This window comes from Moschus berezovskii, chromosome 7 (genome assembly GCF_049115385.1).
Source record: "Moschus berezovskii isolate FMDL1 chromosome 7, NW_MosBer_1.0, whole genome shotgun sequence".
Lineage (NCBI taxonomy): Eukaryota > Metazoa > Chordata > Mammalia > Artiodactyla > Moschidae > Moschus > Moschus berezovskii.
Window position 1 is genome coordinate 95,819,342 of NC_142466.1, and position 26,416 is coordinate 95,845,757.

At 49.5% G+C, this 26,416-nt stretch overlaps 1 long non-coding RNA gene across 2 annotated transcripts in view; it reads right to left on the bottom strand.

Moving 5' to 3' along the window:
* Positions 1-676: 676 nt before the first annotated feature.
* The window catches only part of LOC129557017 (uncharacterized), a 54,422-nt gene continuing 28,682 nt past the window's right edge, over positions 677-26,416 (bottom strand). The window contains exons 1-3 of one of the 2 annotated variants that reach the window (XR_016037891.1): positions 9,539-10,373; positions 3,191-3,460; positions 677-841 (exon numbers count right to left, since the gene is read on the bottom strand). This is a non-coding gene — a long non-coding RNA (uncharacterized LOC129557017). Of the gene's footprint in view, positions 842-3,190; positions 3,461-9,538; positions 10,374-26,416 lie in introns of those variants that run through there. The other variant, XR_008686148.2, reaches the window with a different exon arrangement.

The following is a 26,416-nucleotide window of genomic DNA, read 5'->3' on the forward strand; positions in this document are numbered from 1 at the left end:
GTCCCAGGGGAGCACATGCATCGGCCCTGGCTAGGGGCCTGTGCCGCTCAGAGCCCAGGTGGCCCACAAACCTCCCTCAGAATCAGTGACAAGCCCTCACACAGGCCCTTGATGTGACTGGGAGAGCCGCAGCCAGGCCTGGCTGGGGAGGTCAGGTCAGGTGCAGTGGGGGAAAAGCAGGGGCAGAGCAGGCCTGACGCAGGTGCAGCTACCTTCCCAGCAGGCAGGCCACCAGGGGAAGGTGGGCTGCATGGCCACTTCCAGCTGCAGTTTGACTGTGGATGGTCTGGTCAGTCTGCTCCTTTCACAACGAATATTAGTGATAATCTCTTTACTCTTCTGAAGTTAAATAATTGGATACTATTATGTATCTGCAACAATATAATCGATAGATGATAGAGATAGAAAATGGCTCGTGTGTGTATTAGTTGCTCAGTTGTGTCCAACTCTTTACGACCCCATGGACTCTAGCCCGCCTCCAGTCTTCTCTGTCCATGGGATTTCTCAGGCAAGAACTGGAGTGGGTTGCTGTTTTCTTCTCCAGGAATCAAAACTGGGTCTCCTGCATTGCAGGCATTCTTTACCTTCTGAGCCACCAGAGAAGCCCATAAAATGCCTTAATGTCAATATAAAAGAAAACAAAAGAAAAGTAATTTATAGTAACATCTATTTTAATAGTAAATGTTTAGGCACAACTGCTTGAGATACCATGCTCAAATCCTCCAATATTTGCATCGAATGTAAAATTTCTGAGCTGCAGCAGGTGCAATGCAGCCTGACAGCTGGTGTAACTTCAGGCATTCAGCTTCATGCATGGCATCGCCACTGGTGCTGTGGTTTTCTGAAATTATAAGCAAAGATCAACAAAACTTTGAGCGACATGAAGTCTAGATCTTCCCTGAACATTTGTGGTAGCGGCATTTCCGGTAAGTCTGGGCCCTGCCTGCAAGACACCAGTCGTCCCAAGGATTATTGTTTTAACTATGCCCCTGGGGGACCCACTGCAGATCCTTCTCCGTTATGAGCCTCAGCAGCAGAGGCAAGGAGAGGGGATAGTACAGAGCAAGGCATCAAAGCCTGAGAGGCTGAGGGTGGGCCTTCTGTAGACCCTCCGAGTTGCCTTTGTCGGCACCTGGGTCAGTGTGGCAGGAAGACCCATCCACAGAAATGTCAGCCGTGCTGAGTATGTGGGTTCCATCAGCGCCACCAGTTAGTCTCTGCTTCTAACACACTGGCCCTGCCACAGCTGGTTCTGTGAGCCCAGGCCAGCTCAGATGCATGGCCAGGGTCAGGGCAGGGGGATGTCCCTCATACACTGGCAAAGAATTTGTAAGTTACCCCAAAAGTCCCAGCTACCAGATCCACATATTCTAAAGTGAAAATGTTAGTTACTCGATCATGTCCAACTTTTTGTGACCACATGGACGGTAGCCCGCTGGGTTCCTCTGTCCATGGAATTCTCCAGGCAAGAATGCTAGAGAAGGGAATACATTTCCTTCTCCAGGGGATCATCCCAACCCAGGGATCAAACCCTAGTCTCCTACATTGCAGGCAGATTCTTTACCATCTGAACCACTAGGAAAACTCCAAGGTTTACACTTTAGCTGACCAGGCTCAGAACCTGGAAGCTTCCTCCTTCCCTTGAGAGCCCGAGTTCCCACTTGCGGGCTTCACATCTCTTTCAGGGCATCTCTTTGCATCTTATACCAGAACCTGGAGTGGGGTGGGGCCACGAACAGCAGGCATCCAAGCCAGCCTGCAGGTGATGGGCCACTTCTGCCATTGCCAAGTTGCCAGACACAGAAAGCTTTCCCAGCCTCTGTGAGATGCACCTGCCTGGTGGGAAATGCAGGAGAGATGATCCCAGCTTGCAGGGCTGCTGTGAGGATGGAATATGGCAAGGTCTGGGGAACACTCACAGCTTGGGAACAAATGGGAACTGATGTCACCTCTGTTCAAAGGTTGTGGCCAGGTTGAGCAGAGCTGTGTGACCAAGCCAAGTCAGTCTAGTTGGAATCAGATGGAAGTCTGTCTCCTGCTCTCCATGTCCCCTTGAGCTGTGACCTCCAAAGTCCATCCATCCCACAGTCTACACTGGACCGAGGGATGTGGGCAGACCTGCCAGAGGTGGATGACACCCTTCCCAGGCTTTCTCCATCAGCCTTCCTTGAACCCAGGGAAGTCTTAAAGCAGCATCAGGGACAAGGACCAAACCTTCTGCTTGGCCTTTCTCTAGCTGTTCTCCATGGACCTCATCTATCCATCTCATCCACAACAGTCAGACCCCAAAGACACAGAGTCACCTTCCCCACTGATGGCTAACCAGATGCCCCTGACCATCTTTTCCCAGTTGCCCATTCACCTGACTCAGCTGTGAGCATCTTCCTTTTAGGAGTGCCCCCAAGTTCCCAAATTTAATCGTGCGGACACAAGTTCTCCCCATCCCACTGGGAAGAAAGCAATTCACATGTACCCACAGTTTCTGCAGGGTCACCCAACCAACCATAGAGAAACAAGAGGTGCTGTCTGGTCCTCAGTCCAGCAGCTGAGGATGGCTGTGAGGATGAACCCACACCTCTAGGGTCCGTATCCTGTGGCCATGAAAAAATGAAGTCTGTGTCTTTGTGAGCCAGGATTCGAAACTGGACTTATCGACATCTCTAACCTAATCTAAAATCACCTCTCTAATGAGATCAGTATGTGGACAGACACACCACATTCCTGGCATAACATGGGTCTCCTACCAAACACGAGATAAGCTGATAAACCAGAGATCTTCCACCTTCGACCTGCTCGAGACTTTAGTATTTGGGGTAGAAACATCAGGCTTTGTGGAGACTACAGACACACATTTAACTCAAACAAAGTGAATCAGAACTGGTTATAAAACTTCTCTGGGAGTGTTTTCTGGTCTACTTGAAGTACTTGGCCAGGGCTTACTGGCTCCGACAGCTGGTCCAACCCCTGCTGAGAGCAATCCTGAACTTGAGCAAGCAAATCCATCTCCCTGTGCCTTTAAAGAAGACCAAGAAAGTCCACACACTCATGATTGTGGGGAGGTGGGGAGGCGGGCGGGCAGACTGTGAAGGGGCGGGGCCAGGTGACCCAGCCGATGGGAAGCTCAGGGCTCTGTGGGCCTCATCAAGCTGGAAGGTTTCCACCACATCACAGAAACCGCTTAAGGGCTCACCTGAGCTCACCTGCAGAGGGCGGGGCCTTCCTGATCTCTGCAGCACGGAGCCAGTATGGCAGAGGAGGGGTCAGTCTTGCACCAGTTCTTTCTGGCTCCCTCTTGAGAGTGAACAAACAGGTTCCCCAGGTGGCTGCCCAACATCTGCAGGCCGGAACACACCACCCTTCCAGTGTCCTGGACAGCTGTCTTCATCGTCCAGCTCGGTGTGTGATCCGAAGCTGACAAGTGTGGGGGGTGTCATATCCTTCATGCGTCCCTGAGCGTGACCTGGAGTAGAGGGAGGAGGAAAGTCAGTCTCGGTGGAGGTGAAACCCGGCTGCATTTTCAAAGAGAAAGGGAAAGAGGACTGCAGACAAAGGCCAGAGGCTTCGTGTGGTTCTTGGGACAGAGGAGCCTGGCAGGCTACTGTCCACGGGGTCACGAAGAGTCAGATATGACTGAGCAACTGACACTTTGGGAAGGTAGCATCTGAAAGCGCATGACTTGGCCCCACCGGAGAAGGGGTCTAGGCAGGTTAGCCAGGGCACCTGCCAGCAGTGCCCCCAACAATCATCAACAGATTCTGGAGAGAAGCCCTCCTTGCTGAGCTCCTCTCTGCACTTATCTAGGTCAGTGGTTCCAACTCTAGGAAAGGTGACACCCAGGCCCTGGCCCAACCAGAGTCTCTGCAGGGAGACCTCAGGAATCTGTACTTATCAGAGGTTTCGTGGTTAATGCTGAAGCCAGGAGCCCCGGAGTCCCAGCCCACACACTCCACAGCATTGGGCTAACAAAGCCTGAGGATTCTTTAAACATCCCCATCAAGAGTTGAATTTTATCCCTGGCCATTTACCATTAGGGCTTCCCAGGAGGCTCAAGGATAAAAGAATCCTCTTGCCAATGCAAGAGACACAAGAGACAGGGGTTTGATCCCTGGGTCGGGAAGATCACCTAGAGAAGGAAATGGCAACCCACTCCAGTATACTTGCCTGAAGAAGTCAGTGGACAGAGGAGCCTGGCAGGCTACATTCCGTGGGGTTGCAGGTAGTCAGACAGGTCCGAGCAACTGAGCGCCAGCACAAGCATTTACCATTAACTTTTAACATAGTCCTGGAGCAGAACTCGGTGACAGCCGGTTTGCCACTGCTTCCCGGCGCCTGTCCTATCACCGTTTATTGTCTGTTTATGACCTTTATGGCATCGTTGCACTGGCTGGCCCTGCATGCCGCTGCCTCTCACACTCACAAGTGCAGGATCCCAGGCCCTGTGGAGCCAGCACCCAGCAAGCCACTCACACTTAGACACCGGGCTCAAAAGGGGGCCTTTCTGAGTTTAACTGCATGCCGCCCCTCATCTGGAGAGCAGACTTCTGGGAACAGGGCACGGCACAGTTCCCAGGGCCCTGCTGCATCTAGCTCTTGCTCTTTGCCCCGTTTCAGGCTGCCTTCAGACATTGAAGCAGACGCACCCTCTGATGGAGCCTGAGACTCTTCTCCAAGGGACTGTTCCTAAGAGCCACTTTCACTTCTCTCCCTTCTTGAATAAGGAAGAAAGGAATGAACAGAGGTTGCAATTCCCTGTGCTCAGGCTTGACATGTATTCTCCCATTGGTGTGCCTCAGAACATCCCATGAAGGAGGTGATATTATCAGCCCAATGATAAGCCGGTTGCCCAAGGTCACCCCGCTAGTAGCAGCAGAGTGCAGATCCAGGCTCCAGCCTGCCTGGTGCCTTAACCAGAGAGTCTTGAACTTGGCATGGCAGGGGGATGCTCTTGCTTTGGAAACTGAAATCTCCACAGGGTCACATGCCACAGGGCCAGAGTCGTGCCAGGCCCACCCATCTCACTTAAAAAGCTCGGGGTGGGGCAAGGCCACCCTCCCAAGACACACTCTCAAGAGGATGCAGTTCACACAGAGCCCACCCCTCATCACTTCTGGGGCTCCAAGGAAGCCTGCTCACCTATACTCTCCCTCCAGCCTTGCCCTGGCGACCAGTGGGTCAGAACATTCTGGAGGCGTGGGTGGTAGGACATACTGGGGTGATTAGATGGCCCACGAAAGCCCCAGGAGGGTGAGTGGAGAGTGTGGCATCAAAACCCCTATGTTCTGGGGACACGTGGACCTGTTTTCTGGATACTCTAGGAGTATGTGGCGAGGGGAGTACCTGGACCCTTTGTCTTAACATCCCAGCTGATCTCAGCTGATCCCTCTCCTAAGTGTTCCTTTCCCTCAAGAGTCCTGTCTACATCCTGTTCCTCTTCCTGAACAGGGTCCAAGCCTGTGATGGTGCTGCGGGTGACATCTGTACTTTAACAGATGCAACGTCTCAAGGTCAAGCCATGACCTCCCATCAGCGCTATGAGTGCCAACCCCAGAGCTGAAAGTATTGCTGGTTTGCTGAGTGGGAACAGCTGTCCTGGGGGCAGGAGTAGGGTGGGGGGAGTTGGTGTCACAACCTTGGGCAGCTTCACATACAACCTGGCAAGAGGGAACTGTGGGGAGCACCTCTACTGGCTTCTTTCCTCCAAAAAGCTGTGCGGGTAGCAGGATCGGCTAAAGGACGGGGCCTGGCCTGTCCCACCTGGCACAACCCTGGTCCTAATTGGTGTTGTTCCGTCACTCATCGTGTCTAAGTCTTTGCGACCCCATGGACTGCAGCATGCCAGGCTTCCCTGTCCTTCACCATCTCCCGAGCTTGCTCAAACTCATATCCATCAAGTCGGTGATGCCATCCAACCATCTCATCATCTAGTCCTAATAGCCCCCCACACGCACACACGCATCATCCTCATGGCCTGGGGAACCCATTTCCCCACTGCCCACAGAGCACCAAAACTGCTCCCCCTCTGCCTTGTCACAGCCTGGCCCTGCGTCGGACAGGCCACAAAGAGAGGGCACCACCCAGCCATTCCCCGACCTGTGAAATGGGACACACCCTCAGGAGGCCGGGCCATGCCCTGTGCACCCCGGCAGGTGGGGAAGCTGTTTGTGAGTGATGTTGCAGGTATCCAGACCGCACTTTCAAGGCTGGTTTACAGTGCAGCGAGCTCTCGGCCTGGGGGCGGCTCGCAGGTGGCCTGCCCACCCAGGGTCAGCTGACAAACTTCCTGGGGCCTTCGGTACAGTGGTCAGATGACCTGGCTGGGTTGTGTAATGCGTGTGCTCCAGCCTCCCTCTCCAGAGAGCTATCTGTGGCCCAGGACCTCTTCTGAAGTTAACAACACCTCGTGACCCTCAGTTCATAAACACAGTGAAGAGCCCACAGAGGCGCAGATGGCAGAGGGGCTGGATTTCGCAACAGCTTCCTCTGTGTTTCCAATTAACTGAGGAGGTGGCCTCCCACAGGGAGGGGGTGGAGCCAAGGAGATGCTGTTTTCCCCTCTATACTCCGTGTTGTTTGTGAGCACTTGGTCCTAGGAAAAAACCACTTCTCAGGAAGGTATGGCCCCTCCTCCAAGATCTCGTTTCATCCCGGCTGCCCTCCCCAACCTCAAATCTCAGTCCTCCAGGTCCCCGCCTGCCCAGCCTGCCCTGGACAGGAGTCCAGAGACACTCAAACGTTGTCCCCAAGCCCAGAAGAGATGCCCCACTGCTGGGCCAGCCTCTCAGATGTGCCACCGGATTTGAGAGCCTGTGCCAGGTGAGCAGCCTCAGACTCAGCCCAAGGAAATGGTAAACACGGTCACGACAGGGAAAGATCCCTCCAGGACTGCGGGTCGTTACACGGTGTGCAGCCAGCAAAAGCGGGCAGAGCCGGCTTGCCATCCAGTCGAGCTGGGAGAGACAGAGGGATGAGGAGCAGCTGCACCCTCCTTTTGCTCAAGCAAGAGAACTCCTCCAGAAAGTAGTAACACTGACTCCATGCTGCGCACATGTCCAGGAGGTGGCCGGTGCTCCGTGCTTGCAGGTTTACACATGACTGCTCTGTTCACTGCAGGGCTCTGTCCCTCACCCGTCCACCTGGGGCATGTTCCCAGTCCTGGCTCCAATTTTTTAATCTACAAAATGACATGTGCAAAGCCTCCTAGGCACCAAAGATGAGAGGTTTCAGTGGCCTCACCCCTGCAGCATCTGCTTGCAAACTACAAAATGCAAGCAGGATCTTTCCTCAGCAGCCAGGAGGCCAGGACACGCTGCTCTGGAGACTATTTGGGCCCTGAGAACCAGCCTTCCACCTGCAACCACCTCGGTGCATAAGCCAGGCACAGGGTCTCACTAAAGGAGAAAAGTATAACCTTTGAGGGGCTTCCCTGGTGGCTTGGTGATGAAGAATCTGCCTGCAATGCAGGAGACGCAGCAGACTCGGTGTCAATACCTGGGTGGTTTCGATCCCTCCTCCCTGGAGGAGGGCATGGCAACCTACTCCAGGATTCTTGCCTCCTCCTCAAGAGAAGCCTGGCCACCATAGACTCACAAAGAGTGGGACACAACTGAAGCAACTAAGCATACACGCATGCATAACCTTTAAGACATTTCCCTTAAAACCCATTTTACTTAAATATGTACTTCAAACCCAAGCATACTAAACGCTTTTGGACTCTGTGGGAGAAGGCAAGGGTGGGATGATTTGAGAATAGCGTTGAAACATGTAAATTATCATATGTGAAACAGATCGCCAGTCCAGGTTCGATGCATGAGACAGGGTGCTCAGGGCTGGTGCACTGGGATGACCCTGAGGGATGGGGTGGGGAGGGGGGTGGGAGGGGGTTCAGGATGGTGAACACATGTACACCCATGGCTGATGCATGTGAGTGTATGGCAAAAACCACCACAATATTGTAAAGTAATTAGCCTCCAATTAAAATAAATAAATCATAAATAAATAAATAAATGCTCTACCCTAAATGCAGCTGCTGCTGCTGCTGCTAAGTCACTTCAGTCGTGTCCGACTCTGTGCGACCCCATAGATGGAAGCCCACCAGGCTCCCCCGTCCCTGGGATTCTCCAGGCAAGAACACTGGAGTGGGTTGCCATTTCCTTCTCCAATGTGTGGAAGTGGAAAGTGAAAAGTGAAAGCGAAGTCGCTCAGTCGTGTCCGACCCTTAGCGACCCCACGGACCGCAGCCTACCAGGCTCCTCCATCCATGGGATTTTCCAGGCAATAGTACTGGAGTGGCTTGCCATTGCCTTCTCCGACCCTAAATGCAGCAGGAAGCTGTAAAAGGCAATGCAGGGAGAGGCTGTCTCCTGCTCTGCCACTTCCTCCTGGGCTGAATTTCTAATACTTGAAGCTTCCTGTCTGCAGAAATTACAATAGTACCTCTCTGCCAGGTGGGGGTGGGACTTAGTCTCCATCAAAAAAGAAATTGTCTTTATAAAGAAGACAAGACTGTGCAGATACGCAATGCAACCTCATCGATTTTCCTCTGTTGGGGGGGAATAATTCCATTAAAGAGTAACCCAAGTGTGGGACTTCCCTGGTGGTCCAGTGGCTAAGACGCCATGCTCCCAGTGCAGGGGGCCCGGGTTCGAGTCCTGATCAGGGAGCTAGATCCCATGTGCTTCAACTAAGAGTTCGAATGCCATAACTAAGACCCCATGCAGCCAAATAAATAAAAATAAATATTGGAATAAAAGAAGAACCCCAACGTAGTTCGCCTAAAGTCCAGGAGATGTATAAGGAGTTAAGGGAGCCTCACAGGTGTCTTTGTGGAGGGAAACGTCATTGCATTAAAAGTCTCTGACTGTCACCCTCCGCTTCTCCTCCTTGAGTGTTTCTCCCCACCCTCCCAACACCTGGCGGTCAGCCAGCTGCGGTGACACAGAGGGATATCTTCTCTCATCTCCCAAGCCTGCAAGCCTGTCTCAGTGTGGAGGGCCTGGGAGGGCAGGGGAGGGAGAGAGGCTTTACCGCACACCCCGATCCCCCTGTGTGGAGCTCAGGAGGTTTGAAAGAGGGGCAGCTGATGGGAGTCAGTGAGGGCATCACACCAACAGGACGAGGACCTCAGCTGGGGGCCAGCTGGGTCCCCTCAGGAAGAAAAGGATGGCAGCCCAGAGAGGGACTCCTGTCCTTAGGAGGTGGCCATGCGCAGGGGGTGACGGGCCAGCACTGGGGAGCCCTGTGTAGGCACACAACTCCCATCTCCTGCACCCAGCCTGTGGGCAGCCACAGCTCACAACCAGCCCCACCCAAGGTCTGGCTCAAGGTCAGGGTAACCATGTTACAAAGGCCAAACCTTCTCCGCGGCATTTTCATGGAGCGGGACCGAATTCCACATGGGCACAGGGCCAGGGGTCCGGGGAACCTCCAGGGTGAGCAGAGAGGGCTTTGATAAGTGTCAGATATTTGGAAAAGAAAGACAGATATTCTAAGACAGGGAACAGAAGACTCAGATGCCACAGCCCAAAGGGAGGAGACTCACATGGATGCAGCAAGACCAGCCAGTGTGACTTCGGTTCCTTCGTCAAGTGACCTTGGCACAGAGCACTCACAGGAGAGATGACCCTCCAGGTGGACCAGCCCCTGGGCTGGCTCCAAGGCACAGTGTCAATCCATTCAATTCATTTTCTTCCAAGAAGGACACCTCCAATTATTCTAAAAGGAACCGGTTCCACATCTGCTCCTCTGCACAGAAGCCTTCCTGCTCCTCAGGTTCTTAATTAGAACCACTGGCTGTGGGGCCCAGCTCCTTCCCTGTGCCTCCAGACATGGGCTGACCAGGTCGCCAGATGTCAGCATCCATAGTTCAGGGAGAGGCTTGGTGCTGACCCTGGGGAAGTCCAGTCCACAGCCATCGTGGCCTGTGCAGTGTGGGGCAGCTGCCGCTGGGCTGAAGAACACACAGGGAGGGCGTCTGCTGATGGTGGTCCCCCCTGACACACAAGGCTCATGCTGCTGCAGTAGAAGGTGTGGGGCACGAAGCCCATTCTCTCTTTCTTGAGAATGTCCTTGGCAGAATGTCCCAGGTGTCCCTGTCTTCCAAGTTTCTTCCCAGCCTGCATCCACCAACATTTCAGCATCACTGGGATGGCAGGAGGGAGGTGGTTGCAAGAAGGGTGGTGGGCTGGGCCTTGCAACTTTCATTTCCTCTCTTGGAAACTTCTTACTCCGAAAGAGTCCATGGAGGAAGTCCAAGGTCCCTGCAGGAATCACATGTGGGTGCTCTGGTCAGCACTGCCCTCAAGACCCTGGACATGTGAACAATGTAGTCTTGGATGCCCTGGACCAGCTCACCAACCAGAAGGGTATCACCTACTTCCGTCAGCTCTAGGGGGAGCATGGGACCCGACAAAGCCCTACACTGCCCTGACTCCTGACCCACACAATCAGGACATACAATAAAATGATTGCTGTTTTGAATCTCCAAATGCAGGGTAGTGCGTATGTGGTAAGAGATCGCCAGGACAGAAACCTCTGTCTCACTTTCAATCATCTCCACAAATGTGTCCTCCCGCCTACCCGCAGCACCAGGCATAGTCACGGAGGTGGCCACGACACTGTCCATGTGTAAGGCCAGTGCTCACAGGACAGCATCCAGGGAAACGTGTCCTTGTGAAAGCAAAGCTACCTGCTGCAACGACAAGTCAGGTGTACAGATGCACGTTTTATATACCCACCTACATCCCAGACTCCAGTCAAGCCAATCAGCTTGCACAAAAAGGCAGTATTAATAAAGACAGAAATGCAACTAACGGCAGACATCTACAGAGGCCTTAACAGGTCCCAGGTGCTGCTCCCAGTTTGCCCGTGGAGAGCCGTTTTCCACTCCAGCAGAACACTGTCTTCATTATCGTACACTGCGTGGTCACTGTTCTCACTAAGTCGTGTCTGACTCTGGAAACCCCATGGACTGCAGCACAGCAGGCCTCCCTGTCTCTCACTATCTCCTGGAGTTCATAAAATTTTGACATTTCTTTTATTATGAAAATATGATCAAGTTAATCATTTTTAAATGTCCTCATGGGTCAGGCACCTGTTGAAAACACAGGACAGTGCAAAGGGCCGAGGAGGGAGGGGCTGGGGTGGTGGCCCGCATGGAGCAGAGCTGGGAGCAGCAATGTCCAGACCCCCTCACTGCAGGAACGGCCAGGGGCAGAGGGCAGGGGGACTGGAGGACAGAGGGTAAAGAACTGGGGGTACGGAGGGGATGGGGAGAGAAACAGGCCACTGCTAAACCCCGAAGGAGCAGGGAGAGGGTGGGGAAGATGCATTTCTGGCCTCTGTCTCTTCCCAGTTTGTACAGTGTAGGGGTGACCAAATGTACACTGTGGGGATGACTAAACCTCGCCAGCCTCAGCCTTGGTCCTGATGGTGTGAGATTCTTTCTAACAAGCAGAAATGCCCCAAAGGTGACAAAGCAGATTCAAAGGAACCAGAGCGTGACACTGAGCAGTCTTAGAGAGGTTCTTATGGAGAAGAACAGACGGGCCGGCCCTCGCCTGGCTCAGATTTACCAACCAACGATCCGGACAAGCGCTTGGCCACCCTGAGCCTTGGTGTCCTCATCTAGAAAACAGGCCCAGGTACCAGTGTGGAAATGGCACCAGCGCATGTGCTATGCTCCAAGCATGGCTCTGCCATCAAGGAAACGCAGGGCCGCATGGGAGTGTATGAGCTCCTCACAGTCATACTCATCAGAGCCTGTAAAGTCAATCTCATACTCAATCCCCAAGGGGGAACCCCTAAATGCAGCTAGCCCAGATGGAGCATGTGATCCCCCCTCTCCCACAGGGCATGCCTGAACACACATCACCCATCCAGCACTCGTTTTCTCTGGGTTCCGCCTCCTCACCTGTGAAATAAGAGAGGTGAACCAGGAGCCACGGGCCTGACTGGGACTGTCATTGTGGACATGGACCAGTGTTGACACTAGAACCACGAATGACTGACTCACAGGACATCTAACCGCACAGGTGGTCTAGAATGTTCATCCAGATGGCAGCTGTCTGCAGGTGTTGAGAAGGATTCTGAGGTTGTATTCAGGCACAACCGTGATTATTCAATGGCTTCTGCCAAGGAAGAAGGAGGAAGTGGTGGCAGCTGTGTGTTGGCAGCTTGCTGTCCCAGGTTTATAGAAAGTCAGGGCTGGAGCTAGGCTTGCAGACAGACTGACAGGCAGAGATGTTGCAGATAAAGGTCCCGCCAAGGGAAGCAGTGCCTCCACTATGGCGCTGGCCAGTATCTGAGCCTGAAACACAGCTGGTCCTCTTACTTCCTCTGTGCTGAGAGGACAAAGGACCACGGTGACCCTGCCTGCTCCAGACGTGTGCCTCTAACCAGGCCAGGGCATCTGCTTCGGCCAAGCGGCCAGACATCCCGTCACTCCCCACACTCAGAGGACCAGGAAATTAAAACCTCATGCTGAAGGAGAAGGAGCCGCAGCACCGTGTTCATTCCAAGACTTAGGGAGAGCACCCAAACAGAGCATATGTGTCCGACCCAGCCCTGAGGTGGCAGCCCTGAGACCTGGGGCCATTAACCATCCCTGTGAGGGATGCTGGGCAGCCCAGTCATGGCATGGCACTTCCTTTCTCAAGGTTGCACAAAGCTTTGGGATTTGGAAGAATAAAATGCATTCTTTTCCTAAGAATCTGTGCGCAGTTCGGGCAGGGCACCCAGCCACGGAGCTTCCTGGTTGAATCCTTCAGCTGAACTGATAAGGCCTGTACCGGGGCGGCCTGACCTCCAGCTGCAGCCCGACTCCCAGTAGGCAGGCCGACCACTGGCTAGAGGCCCCGGCTGACGGCACCGCCTAAGGCAACCCACCTCACTTATGCTAGGCCCTTACCTGTCCCACTGCCAGCAGATTACCTGTCCTCCTTACCTCCCAGGGACAGTGTGTGCTACAGCCGTGCCCTCATCAAGGCCCTGACCATGTGAGGCTCCAGCACCAGAGCCTGGGGACCGGAGGATTGGGTCTCCAGTCTCATTAATGAGAGACAGGGAATGGATGTCACCGAAGAAAAGGACCAGGCCTGGTGACGCAGACAGAGAGGAAGGCTCAGGGAGAGAAGCAAGGGAATGGCGTCAGACCGGGTTCTCAGGGAAACCAGGAGGGGATTTGAGGCAGAAGGACTAGCCCTGCAAAAACAAGCCCAGCGGTGTGAAAGTTCACACAGAGGAAGAAGGGACCTCTCTGGGTTCAGGAGGGAGAGGGAGGAACAAAAGCTGGAAATTTGTACCCAGTATAACTGCAGTCATCTCAAACACTAGTAAAGTCATGCTCAAAATTCTCCAAGCCAGGCTTCAGCAATACGTGAACTGTGAACTTCCAGATGTTCAAGCTGGTTTTGGAAAAGGCAGAGGAACCAGAGATCAAATTGCCAACATCCGTTGGATCATGGAGAAAGCAAGAGAGTTCCAGAAAAATATCTATTTCTGCTTCATTGACTATGCCAAAACCTTTGACTGTGTGCATCACAATAAACTGTGGAACATTCTGAAAGAGATGGGAATCCCAGACCACCTGACCTGCCTCTTGAGGAACCTGTATGCAGGTCAGGAAGCAACAGTCAGAACTGGACATGGAACAACAGACTGGTTCCAAATAGGAAAAGGAGTACGTCAAGGTTGTATATTTTCACCCTGCTTATTTAACTTCTATGCAGAGTACATCATGAGGAACGCTGGGCTGGAAGAAGCACAAGCTGGAATCAAGATTTCTGGGAGAAATATCAATAACCTCAGATATGCAGATGACACCACCCTTATGGCAGAAAGTGAAGAGGAACTAAAAAGCCTCTTGATGAAAGTGAAAGAAGAGAGTGAAAATGTTGGCTTGAAGCTCAACATTCAGAAAACGAAGATCATGGCATCTGGTCCCATCACTTCATGGGAAATAGATGGTAACAGTGGAAACAGTGTCAGACTTTATTTTTTGGGCTCCAAAATCACTGCAGATGTTGATTGCAGCCATGAAATTAAAAGACGCTTACTCCTTGGAAGGAAAGTTATGACGAACCTAGACAGCATATTAAAAAGCAGAGACATTACTTTGCCAACAAAGTTCCATCTAGTCAAGGCTATGGTTTTTCCAGTGGTCATATATGGATGTGAGAATTGGACTGTGAAGAAAGCTGAGCACCAAAGAATTGATGCTTTTGAACTGTGGTGTTGGAGAAGACTCTTGAGAGTCCCTTGGACTGCAAGGAGATCCAACCAGTCCATTCTAAAGGAGATCAGTCCTGGGTGTTCATTGGAAGGACTGATGCTAAAGCTGAAACTCCAATACTTTGGCCACCTCATGCGAAGAGTTGACTCATTGGGACCTGACTCATTGTTGACCCTGATGCTAGGAGGGATTTGGGGGCAGGAGGAGAAGGGGACGACAGAGGATGAGATGGCTGGATGGCATCACCGACTCAATGGACATGAGTTTGAGTAAGCTCTGGAAGTTGGTGATGGACAGGGAGGCCTGGTGTGCTGCAATTCATGGGGTCACAAAGAGTCGGACACGACTGAGTGACTGAAATGAACTGAACTGAAGGGCAGAGTCCGTAGGACTTGTAGTGGCAGTATATGAAGGAGAAGCATAAGTGACCCTTGTGTCTCTCAAGGACACAGAAGAGACAGGTGTTGGGGAGGGAAGGTATGTGGGCAGCAGGTAGGAGGAGAAAGGGTGGAGGGCGGCCCCAGTGCCCTAGAGGGAGGGGGTCACAAGCCAGGTGGAGAGAGGGTGGGGGCCAGGCCAAGGAGCCAGGAGAGGACTCCGGGGTGGGGCAGACAGGGGAGAAGGAGGGAACTTTGCTAGAGCCTAAAACGCTGTGAGGAAAAAGTGGGAATGCAGCCAGACACCTGGCGGGGGAAGTGAGGTGAGACTGCAAACGTCCCTTGGGTGGGAAGCCAGGTGTTCTCACCATAGTAAGCTGAGCAGGATGGAAATATCCTCAGCTGAAACCCAAGTTTTTCACAACACACCTAAAAACAAATGCCAGTTGGATTAAGCATGCTTTTAAAATATGAATTTAATAGAACATGCAGGAGGAGATATTTATAAGCCGGTCACAAGGAAGACCTTCCTAAACAAAACATGAAACAGATTGTAAATAGTAACACTGAGGGAGGATGATGCAATTGGAAAGTGGGTGAATTAGGATTTTCTCTTTAAGGTTTTTTGCATTCTATTTATTTTTTTAAAAGAAGAAACGGGATCAAAAGGTAGTTGAGAAAATGGAATGCATGGGGAGTGTTTGGGGGAAAAAAAGAGGAGGCAGAATGAGTCCATGGATCCAGGATATCAAAACCACCTGTGTATTCATTTATCCCCCACTTTGTGAAAGTTCACCTTGCACCACTTTGCTTTTATGAAAGGCCTATGTTAGTACCTGTTTTTGCTAACCAAAAGAAATCTGAAGAGGATTTTCACTTTGAGGAAAAAAGGCAAAAAAATAATATTGTATACGATGTTTGTTTTGCAGTGGCCGTTACAGAAGCACAGCTCACCCCAAGCAGCGATGGTGGCACCACCAAGCTTCTTCCCAGAAAGCACACTCAGAATCTCAGAATCAAGTCTCCAGAGCTTTGAACCATGTCCGTGAGTATCTGTGCTTTATCTCCATTGATTTTGTGCAGCTGTTAGCAAAATGTGTGCTATGGTGACTGCTTCTTCACTCTACACCACTTCAGCTTATGGTTTTATAGGAACACTCTACTTTCAGAAATTGGGGGAAACCCACACTGTGTTCTCAAGCTTGACCAAAGGAAAGCAGAGATGGGAGATACCCTGAAGGGCAAGATATGTCAAGGAGATAAGAGTAAACCCCGGATAAATACTACGCCAAACGTAGCTCTATTGTTCCTTCCTGAAAGATTCCACATAAATCTAAACCAAGGAAAATGGGGGTGTTTTCACATACAAGGCAATCAAGTTTCCTAGCAGTGAATTAATTATTTGAGCTATGCACCTGCTTGATAGTGTGGCTGGGTATAAGATTCCAGGATGCAGATCCCATCCCCTACCAATGTGGAAGGCATCACTCCACCGACCCCAGTACTGCTCTGACAAGGCTGATGGTATGCTTATGGCAAATCCTTTGTATATGACCTATTTCTCTTTGTCTGGAAGCTTTTAGTATCTTCTTCTATCCCTGGCATCCTGAGTTATATGATAATGCACATTGATATGGGTTTTTGTTTTGCTAAGCACTTGGCGGCTCTTTCAGCATGAAAAACACCTATCCTTCCATTCTGGTTACTGTTTGATAATTTCCTCTGCTGTATTTTCTTTGTATGGAGCTCCTATTTGTCAGATGTTGTACCTCTTTAATTAAGTCTATAATTTTCCTCTTGTAACTATATTTGCCTTTCTCTTCTACTTTCTGAAAGATTTCCTTAACATTATTTTCCAAAATTCTATTGACTTTTTATTTACTTCTGCTACATAATTTTAATTTCTAAGAACTCTTTCACATATTTTAAATGTCTCAGTTCAGTTCAGTTGCTCACTCGTGTCCGACTCTTTGTGAACACATGAATCGCAGCATGCCAGGGCTCCCTGTCCATCACCAACTCCTGGAATTTACCCAAACTCATGTCCTTCGAGTCTGAGATGCCATCCAGCCATCTCATCCTCTGTCATCCCCTTTTTCTCCTGCCCCCAATCCCTCCCAGCATCAGTCTTTTCCAGTGAGTCAACTTGTCGCATGAGGTGGCCAAAGTATTGGAGTTTCAGCTTTAGCGTCAGTCCTTCCAATGAACACCCAGGACTTATCTCCTTTATTTAGAACGGACTGGTTGGATCTCCTTGCAGTCCAAGGGACTTTCAAGAGTCTTCTCCAGCACCACAGTTCAAAAGCATCAATTCTTCGGCACTCAGCTTTCTTCACAGTCCAACTCTCACATCCATACATGACCACGGGAAAAACCATAGCCTTGACTAGCTGGACGTTTGTTGGCAAAGTAACGTCTCTGCTTTTTAATATGTTATCTAGGTTGGTCATAAATTTCCTTCCAAGGAGTAAGCATCTTTTAATTTCATGGCTGCAATCAGCATCTGCTGTGATTTTGGAACCCCAAAAAATAAAGTCTGACACTGTTTCCACGGTTTCCCCATCTATTTCCCATGAAGTGATGGGACCAGATGCCATGATCTTTGTTTTCTGAATGTTGAGATTTAAGTCAACTTTTTCACTCTCCTCTTTCACTTTCAGCAACAGGCTTTTGAGTTTCTCTTCACTTTCTGCCATGAGGGTGACACCACATTATTGTTTTATGGGTATGTGTTTCTTTTCTGCATTTTCTCTCTTTCTTTCAGTTTCTTCTTTCTGCCCTTTATTGTTACTGTTTATCTCCATCATGCCTGATAAAAGCCTTCCTCAAATGCTCAGGTGTCTGGAGTCATCACTCCCAAGTTTAAGGCCATAGCTGGCTGGCTGGAATCTCAGTGTGGCTGAGTGGAGCTTGCCACCTGGTCGTTTCACTGTAGGTTGATCAGGCTGGATCAGGTGCTGGACTGTTTCACTCAACTACCCACTGGTGTCAATCCTGCAGGCCTTTTCTCTTTGACTTCTCAGTCTCACCAGAGAAGAAACCTTCAACATTCTGCCTGCAGGGTGGCAGCATACCAAAGTTGAGTGGGGAAAGAGGTCTGAGTGGGAGGGGGCTTGACTATGTGGAAAGCAAGTTTGTAAATTTTTACTTGATTCATCGGTTTTCAGTCTGGGTTCTCTGTTCTCAGCTCTCACTGAGGCTTCCAAGATCAACACCTTCCTGAGTCTATCTTTCCAAGGATTAGCCCTCCTGCATTCTGCAGGTGGCTGTACCCTCACTCTGACCTTTAAAGTATCCAGTGCTTCTGATCCTAAGTTCCCTGGGGTTCTACATGACTCCAAAGTTCTGTGACACCCTCACATTAAGAGGCAAGTCTCTGTGGACACTTCTTTTCAACTAGACAGGTTCATGAATGCTTCAACAACAGATCATGGCTGAAGCGAGGCTGTGTAACTACTAAAGCTAGGTCACAGAGGCCAAGCAGCTTCCACCTGGCTTTCCTGGGATCCTCTTCTGAAAACTCAGCCACCATGTTGTGAGGAAGCCCAAGCCAAATGAAGGGCCACATGAGGTGCTCTGGTCCACCAGCCTTTGAGTCTCCCCAGCTAAGACTCCAGGTATGGAGGAGCAGAGATAACCCAGTCCCACTCTGCCCTGCCTGAACTCCTGAGCACTGAATGCAGAAGGGTGCTATGTGCCTATCACTATGGGTTGGCTTGTTGTGTACCAGCCATAACCAGGAAAATCTTAAATTACCTTTGTATTATCCCATTACCCATCTCCCACACATATGCACACCGAGTTTTCTGGTATGTAGTGTATAGTTGATCTACTCCATTAAGCCACATGCTTCCCATTTTCCAAAATTTTGTTGATACATCTAATCTGCTGTTGTCCACAACCCTCTCAATTTATACCTTTTTATATTTATCTACTGTAATTTTATGATGGTTCAGAGGGAACAAAGAAAAACACATGATTAAGCCACCAATTTCAACAGAGATTGTGGCAAAACTTTCACTGCTTCTGGATAACTAAATGAAAAAGTGAAAGAGTTAGTCACTCAGTCGTGCCCAACTCTTTGCAACCCCATGGATTATAGCCCGCCAGGCTCCTCTATCCATGGAATTCTCCGGGCAGAAATACTGGAGTGGGTTACCATTTCCTCCTGCAGGGGATTTTACTGACCCAGGGATCGAACCCAAGTCTCTTTCATTACAGGCAGATTCTTTACTACCTGAGCCAGGAAAGCCTTAACCCAGAGCCAAATTGAAATGCTCTAAATTTAAATCACTTCGGGTAAAATGACATCAAACTTTGTGAAATAGTTGCGTCCCAGAATTTTGTCAGCTTCTGAAAACACTGCTGTGTCTCTGATAGACATTCTGAGTCCAGTAGCACCTCACCCATGTTGCCTTGTGTGCATATGTTATCAGAACGGAGTGCTCGGGAATGCAGAGGTGAGAGCAGGTCAGCTGCAGCCATTAAGCACACTGTGAGCGTCCCAGGAATGATGAAACTGACTCAGAGGAGTTCAGTATGAATCCAAGCTAAGAGCTGCTTGGCCTCAGATTGAATAACTACTTCAGTTCAGTTCAGTCACTCAGTTGTGTCCGACTCTTTGCCACCCCATGAATCACAGCACACCAGGCCTCCCTGTCCATCACCAACTCCCGGAGTTCACTCAAACTCATGTCCATAGAGTCGGTGATGCCATCCAGCCATCTCATTCTCTGTCGTCCCCTTCTCCTCCCGCCCCCAATCCTTCCCAGCATTAGAGTCTTTTCCAGTGAGTCAGCTCGTCGCATGATGTGGCCAAAGTATTGGAGTTTCAGCTTTATCATCAGTTCTTCCAATGAACACCCAGGATTGATCTCCTTTAGAATGGACTGGTTGGATCTCCCCTGTGTAAAAGAGATAGATAGCACATTAGCAGTGTGTTTCAGTATCTTAAATGGTACCCAGTGCAAACAATTGCTACCATGCCCTGAATGACTGACTGCCTCAGCCTTTGAGAGTCTTAGGAGAAGCAAGAGAATAAAGAGCGAGCCCCAGCCAGGAACTCAAAGCCTCCAGGCTCTAGATTACTATGGCCACCTGCATGCTGTGTGCCATTTCTGGAGTGAATTGCCCTCTCTGGGCCTCCCTCATCAAATGAAGGGTAAACCAGAGCTTGCCAACCTGGGGAGGAGCTGTCGCACTCCCAGCTGCCTTGGCATATGTTGAGCCCTGGGCTTGTCTCAGCAACCGAGGGCTACTTGGAGTCATTGCTGAGTCAGGGCTGCTAGCTGTCCTACAAAATGCTGCCTGGACCTCCAAGACAATTATGTGCTTCCAGGAACACACACCATGGGCCCTTCAAGCCTGGGTAGGTGGCCCTTCTCCACCTCAGAACTCTGTTCTGTTCTATGATCAGAACAGAATGAAAGAAAGAACGGGTGATCCTAAGGGAACTTGTTGGGGACCTCTAAGAGCCCCCAACATATTATTATGAACATTTCTAATAGAAAAGTTGAAAGACTCGCTTAGTGAACCCCACCTCCTAGACGTCACTGTGAACATTCACTGTCCTTGTTTCCTGTCCATTCCATCCATTACTCCAGCATATTTTTTGCTCACTTCAAGGTAAGTGACAGATATCCGTGTATTTCACCCCAAGCATACTGGCACATGTATTGTTTACTCAGCTCAGTGTTTTGTATGATTTGGGGGTTTTTGGTGAAAAGTGCACAGAGCATCAGGAAGATGACTTGGGTACCAACAGGCAGTCTGCTCATCCCCTTCTGGCATAGTAAACAGGTGAGCTCCTGTTTTCTGCCATAACCACGGAACCTCGGGAGTTGATGCTGAGGATAATTCAACAGCCACGTGGTCTGAGGTCGGAAGGATGCCAAGCACCCAGCCTCAGGTGCCTGGCTTGATTCTGCCCAAGGTCACATGAATCAGGAGAACCCCAGCACCTCCCAGGCCTGTCTCTTCATCTTTAAGACAGAGGTGATGACGTCTGCCGGCTCTGGTGGTACATTTGTGGGCAGCCAAGACCCTGGGAACCAGTGCGTGAAATAGAGCTTTAGCCTGTGCAATGTCATAAAAATGACAAGTATTGAGACAGGAAACTGGCTTGTTAACTGCTCGAGGAATGACTCTCAGATGGCCTGGATGGGGCCCAATGCCAACCCCAAGCCACTTCCCAAGGCTGCCAGCGGTCATGATCTGACTAAAGGTCTGATTGGTATGGGCTGGGAAAAGGGGTGTTTGAAGGCAGAAGTTTCTGCTCCAGAGCAAAAGCTGCCTCCTAAATAGACTGTCTCCGAGTGGCACTGGCCCTGCTGACGGCTGACATCCTGGAACTCCATCACAGCTCTGGGCTATCACCAGGGAGTCTGGGATTCCCCCTGTGGAAACAGAGAAGGACCTGAGGGCTGTTGTGGATGGTGGGGCAGATTGCTTTTCAAAGGAATGTTCACAACTCCTTGCTACAAATCCTGTGACCTCACCACAAGCCAGATGTCTGTGTCCTGGCCCCCGGGGTACCCAGTAGATCTCAGCTCAGACTGCTCTCCCGCAGCCATGCACAAAGCCAGGCCGTGCTGAGTCACCCTGAAATGACCAGTGGGGGTTCCTGGCCTTACCACAGACCTGTAACCCTCAGCCAAAGCCTCCCAGAGCGGCCTCAGCCAATAGGGGTGGAGTCGGGGGAGGCCAATCCCTGCTGGGATGTCCTGAGGCATCCTCCGGTATCCAGCCCTGGTGCCCAAAACAGCACTGGGTTTGCAATACAACACATTTTCACGGTCTCACTTCCCCTCCCTGTCTCCCTGCTCCTTTCCCTGAACAGGACTGTCTTCAGTCACCTCCCAAATAGAGCATTTGCATCAATTTCTTCCCTCCATCCCTCTTCCAGGAGGCCTCACCCTAGACACACATACATTTATCAGCCTGAGGATTTATCTTCCCCTTGATTTTGCTGTGAACTTAAAACTTATCTGAAAAAAAATATAGTCATATAACATCCATTATATGCAGACTCTAAAAAACAATGATACAAATGAACTTATTTAAAAAAAAAACAGATACAGACTCACAGACTTAGAGAATAAACATGGTTACTGGCAGGAAGGGATAATGAGGGAGTTTGGGATGGACATGTACGCACTTCTGTATTTAAAGTGGATAATCAACAAGGACTGTACAGCACAAGGAACTCTGCTCAATGTTATGTGGCAGACTGGATGAGAGGGGAGTTTGGGGGAGAATGGATATATGTATATATATATATATATATGTGGCTGAATCCCTTTACTGTCCACCTGGAACTATCACAATATTGTTAATCGGCAGTCCTCCAACATAAAAAAAAAAGTTAATAAAAGAAATATAACCTTAATTGAAAAATAAAGTAGGTACAGAGCTGGAGGCTGGCACAGACAGTGGAAGTGAGCATCTTCCTTTTTCTCAGAGGACAGAGCAGCCCCACCCTAGCTGCCTCCTGTCGGCTCACAGTCTGAAACAACAGAATCAACTCTGAACTCGTGTCACAAACAAGGAGCCACAGGTAAGTCCTCAACAAGAGGCACGTGTCCCAGCCACCACCCCACGGTGGGGCCAAGGGTACACAGATGGTCCGGCTATGCCCCCTACAAACATAAACCAAGGAACGGATGTTCACAATTCCTGGGACAAGGACGCCAACTGAGCCTTGCAGGGGCAGCCTCATTCCTCCCTTCAGCATTCTCCTCCTTCCCTCACCTAACAACTGCCCCAACCCTCAAGCCCCTGACAATGAACATCAGCCCTCCTGGGACGGGGCTTCACCATGAGCAGCTGGGATCCCTGGCTCTGAGCCTCAGCTTCCATCAGGAGCAAACGGTGAGCAGCTATAAGAGGTTTGGAGGAGGGTTGCCCTTGAGAAGGATCACACTCGTGTTTGCTATCATCCTTGTTGTCCTGGCCTCAGGTCTTTTACCCAGCAAGAAGGGACACTAGCTGGATCCTGGATATTCCTATTTCTTAAGGCCATGCCACATTAAAATAGCAGCCATGATCTAGATGCTGAGGGTTAGAATTCAGGCAGGGCACAGCAAGAATGCTGACTCTGTCGCCCAGCATCTGCATCCCCATCTGGGCTCACCTAAACAGCTGGGGGCCGAGCCCATGAGGCTGGAGTCTAGGATGGAGTGACTCCAAGCTGGGATCCATGGGGGCTGGTAACCCTGAGAACCCTCTCCACGTGGGGTGGGCCTCCTGCTTGGGAAGAAACATAGACAGCAAGTGTCCCCAAAAGGATGAGGCAAAGTTGTCAGGCTTCCAAGTTTCCCTACTTCCCCTCCCACCTTTCTCGGCTATTAAGTGGAGCACTCACAACCCCACCCAGAATTGAGGGAGGCGACAGAGAACCCCCACCTCTCACTTGGAGGGCTATCAAAGAATCGGGGATCTCTGAAACCACAATGCACACAGTTGCCCATCCCTTCACTTTAGGCCCTCCGTTCCTTGCCATCGTGGCCTCAGCTGCAAGGTTTGCATTTATACTCAGACTAACTGAGGTTTTATGACTCCCCAGTCTTGGGAGGGAGACTTGGGGCAACACAACCTTCTTGACTTCATCACCACCACCCCTGTCTCTCAAAGCCTGAGAAAAACAAGTCTGTCTGCTGGAAAGAGCGAAGCATTTCTCCACAGCCTGCTCATCCTCATTAACACTGTCACGGCTCTGAGAGGAATTCGTCTCCCACAGGAGGAGTTAGCAAACAGGGTCATAAACTTGGAATCCACGGGCCCGCCACAGGTCAGAGGATTTTGAAGAAACCCTTAACTCCTGTGAGCCACGTTAAAATCTAATCTCTGAAACAGTCAGCCTTGAAATGTGACTTGCCGTGGCTGGGATCCTACTCTGCTCTTCACAGACGCAAGCATTCTTGGCATGGTGCTTGTGTCATATAGACTTTAAATCAAACCCTGTGCACAGAAGAGATAGAAGGATATGCCCAAGATCATTCCTGCAGCTCAAAATAAAGTTACACAAAAGCATTTGGATTCTCTCTGTAGGAGATTTCAGCCCCGCGTAACAGAAAATCTCCTAATCTACAGATGAAAATTTTGGCTTCTCTAGTCACTAATTCCAGTAAAATTTGTGTGAGGGTAGATCAGGACAAACACACTAACCATAGCACATAGCCAGGCCTGCAATTAAGCAAATTAATTGCATGTGGAATAGTTGTACCTCTAAACGTCTCCCTTTAAAAGTTTCCCTCTGAACCCTCCTACACTGTTGGTGGGAATGTAAATTGGTGCAGACACTATGGAAAACACTATGGAGGTTCCTCAGAAAACTAAAAATAGAATTACCATACAATCCACCAATACCATTCCTGGGCATATACCCAGACAAAACTATAAATTAAAAAAGATGCATGCACCCTTGTGTTCATAGCAGCACCATTCTCAATAGTCAAGAAGTCATGGAAACAACCTAAAAATCCATGGATAGATGAATGGATAAAGATGCGGTTCATATGAAATGGAATCAGTTCAGTTCAGTCCTTCAGTCATGTCCAACTCTTTGTGACCCCAGGGACTGCAGCACGCCCAGGCTTCCTTGTCCATCACCATCTGCCAGAGCTTACTCAAACTCATTTCCATCGAGTCGGTGATGCCATCCAACCATCTCATCCTCTGTCATCCCCTTCTCCTCCTGCCTTCAATCTTGCCCAGCATCAGGGTCTTTTCCAATGAGTCAGTTCTTCACATGAGGTGGCCAGAGTATTGTAGTTTCAGCTTCAGCTTCAGTCCTTCTAATGAATATTCAGGACTGATCTCCTTTAGAATGGACTGGTTGGATATCCTTGCAGTCCAAGGGACTCTCAAGAGTCTTCTCCAACACCACAGTTCAAAAGCATCAGTTCTTCGGCGCTCAGCTTTCTTTATAGTCCAACTCTCACATCCATGCATGACTACTGGCAAAACCATAGCTTTGACTAGAAGGACATTTGCTGGCAAAGTAATGTCTCTGCTTTTTAGCATGCTGTCTAGGTTGGAAATAGCTTTTCTTCCAAGGAGCAAACATCTTTTAATTTCATGGCTGAAGTCACCATCTGCAGTGATTTTGGAGCCCAAAAATATAGTCTCTTGATGTTTCTATTGAAATGGCATGGACCTAACAGAAGCAGAAGATATTAAGAAGAGGTGGCAAGAATATACAGAACTAGGCAAAAAAGATCTTCATGACCCAGATAATCATGATGGTGTGATCACTCACCTAGAGCCAGACATCCTGGTATGCGAAGTCAAGTGGGCCTTAGGAAACATCACTACCAACAAGGCTAGTGGAGGTGATGGAATTCCAGTTGAGCTATTTCAAATCCTAAAAGATGATGCTGTGAAAGTGCTGCACTCAGTATGCCAGTAAATTTGGAAAACTCAGCAGTGGCCACAGGACTGGGAAAGGTCAGTTTTCATTCCAATCCCAAGGAAAAGAAATGCCAAAGAATGCTCAAACTACCGCACAATTGCATTCATCTCATACGCTAGCAAAGTAATGCTCAAAATTCTGCAAGCCAGACTTCAACAGTATGTGAACTTCAAACTTCCAGATGTTCAAGCTAGATTTAGAAAAAGGCAGAGGAACCAGAGATCAAATTGCCAGCATCTGTTGGATCATTGAAAAAAGGAAGAGAATTCCAGGAAAACATCTACTTCTGCTTCATTGACTATGCCAAATCGTTTGACTGTGTGGATCACAACAAACTCTGGAAAATTCTGAAAGAGATGGGAATACCAGACCACCTGACCTGCCTCCTGAGAAATCTGTATGCAGATCAAGAAGCAACAGTTAGAACTGGGCGTGGAACAACAGACTGCTTCCAAATCCAGAAAGGAGTATGTCAAGGCTGTATATCGTCACCCTGCTTACTTAACTTATATGCAGAGTACATCATGAGAAACGCTGGGCTGGAGGAAGCACAAGCTGGAATCAAGATTGCCGGGAGAAATATCAATAACTTCAGATACGCAGATGACATCACCCTTATGGCAGAAAGCTAAGAAGAACTAAAGAGCCTCTTGAAGAAAGTGAAAGAGGAGAGTGAAAAAGTTGGCTTAAAGCTTCAAACTTAAAGATTCAAACTTTTACATTTAGAATGGATAAACAACAAGGTCCTCATGTACAGCACAGGGAACTATGTTCAATCTAATGGGATAAACCATAATGAAAAAGAACATAAAGCAAGAATGTGTATAACTGTTTAACTTTGATGTACAGCAGAAATTAGAAAACAGAGTAAATCAGTGATACTTCAATAAAATTTTTTAATTTAAAAAATTAAAAATTTCACCTTTGACATGGACATTCACTATAAAATGATTTAAGGTGTTAGGTCTAATTGTTGTCTTTCAACTCCAAAAACACCAGCTTCAAAATACAAATTTCCATCATAGTTTACCACTTTGCATTTTGGATGTTCCTTTTCCAAATGAAACAGGGTGATTGATGACTGTTTATGAATGTTAGCTCTACTGTGCTGGAGCTGACTGTGGTGGGTGATTGTGGGCGATCAGATTTTAAACAGGCTTTTGAAGACTAAAGGAGAGATACCTAGAATTGACATTTTTACACACAGGAAAAAAGGGACAATTTAGTACCTTTATGGATTGCAGCCATGAAATTAAAAGACGCTTACCCCTTGGAAGGAAAGTTATGACCAACCTAGATAGTATATTAAAAAGCAGAGACATTACTTTGCCAACCCAGGTCCATCTAGTCAAGGCTATGGTTTTTCCTGTGGTCATGTATGGATGTGAGAGTTGGACTGTG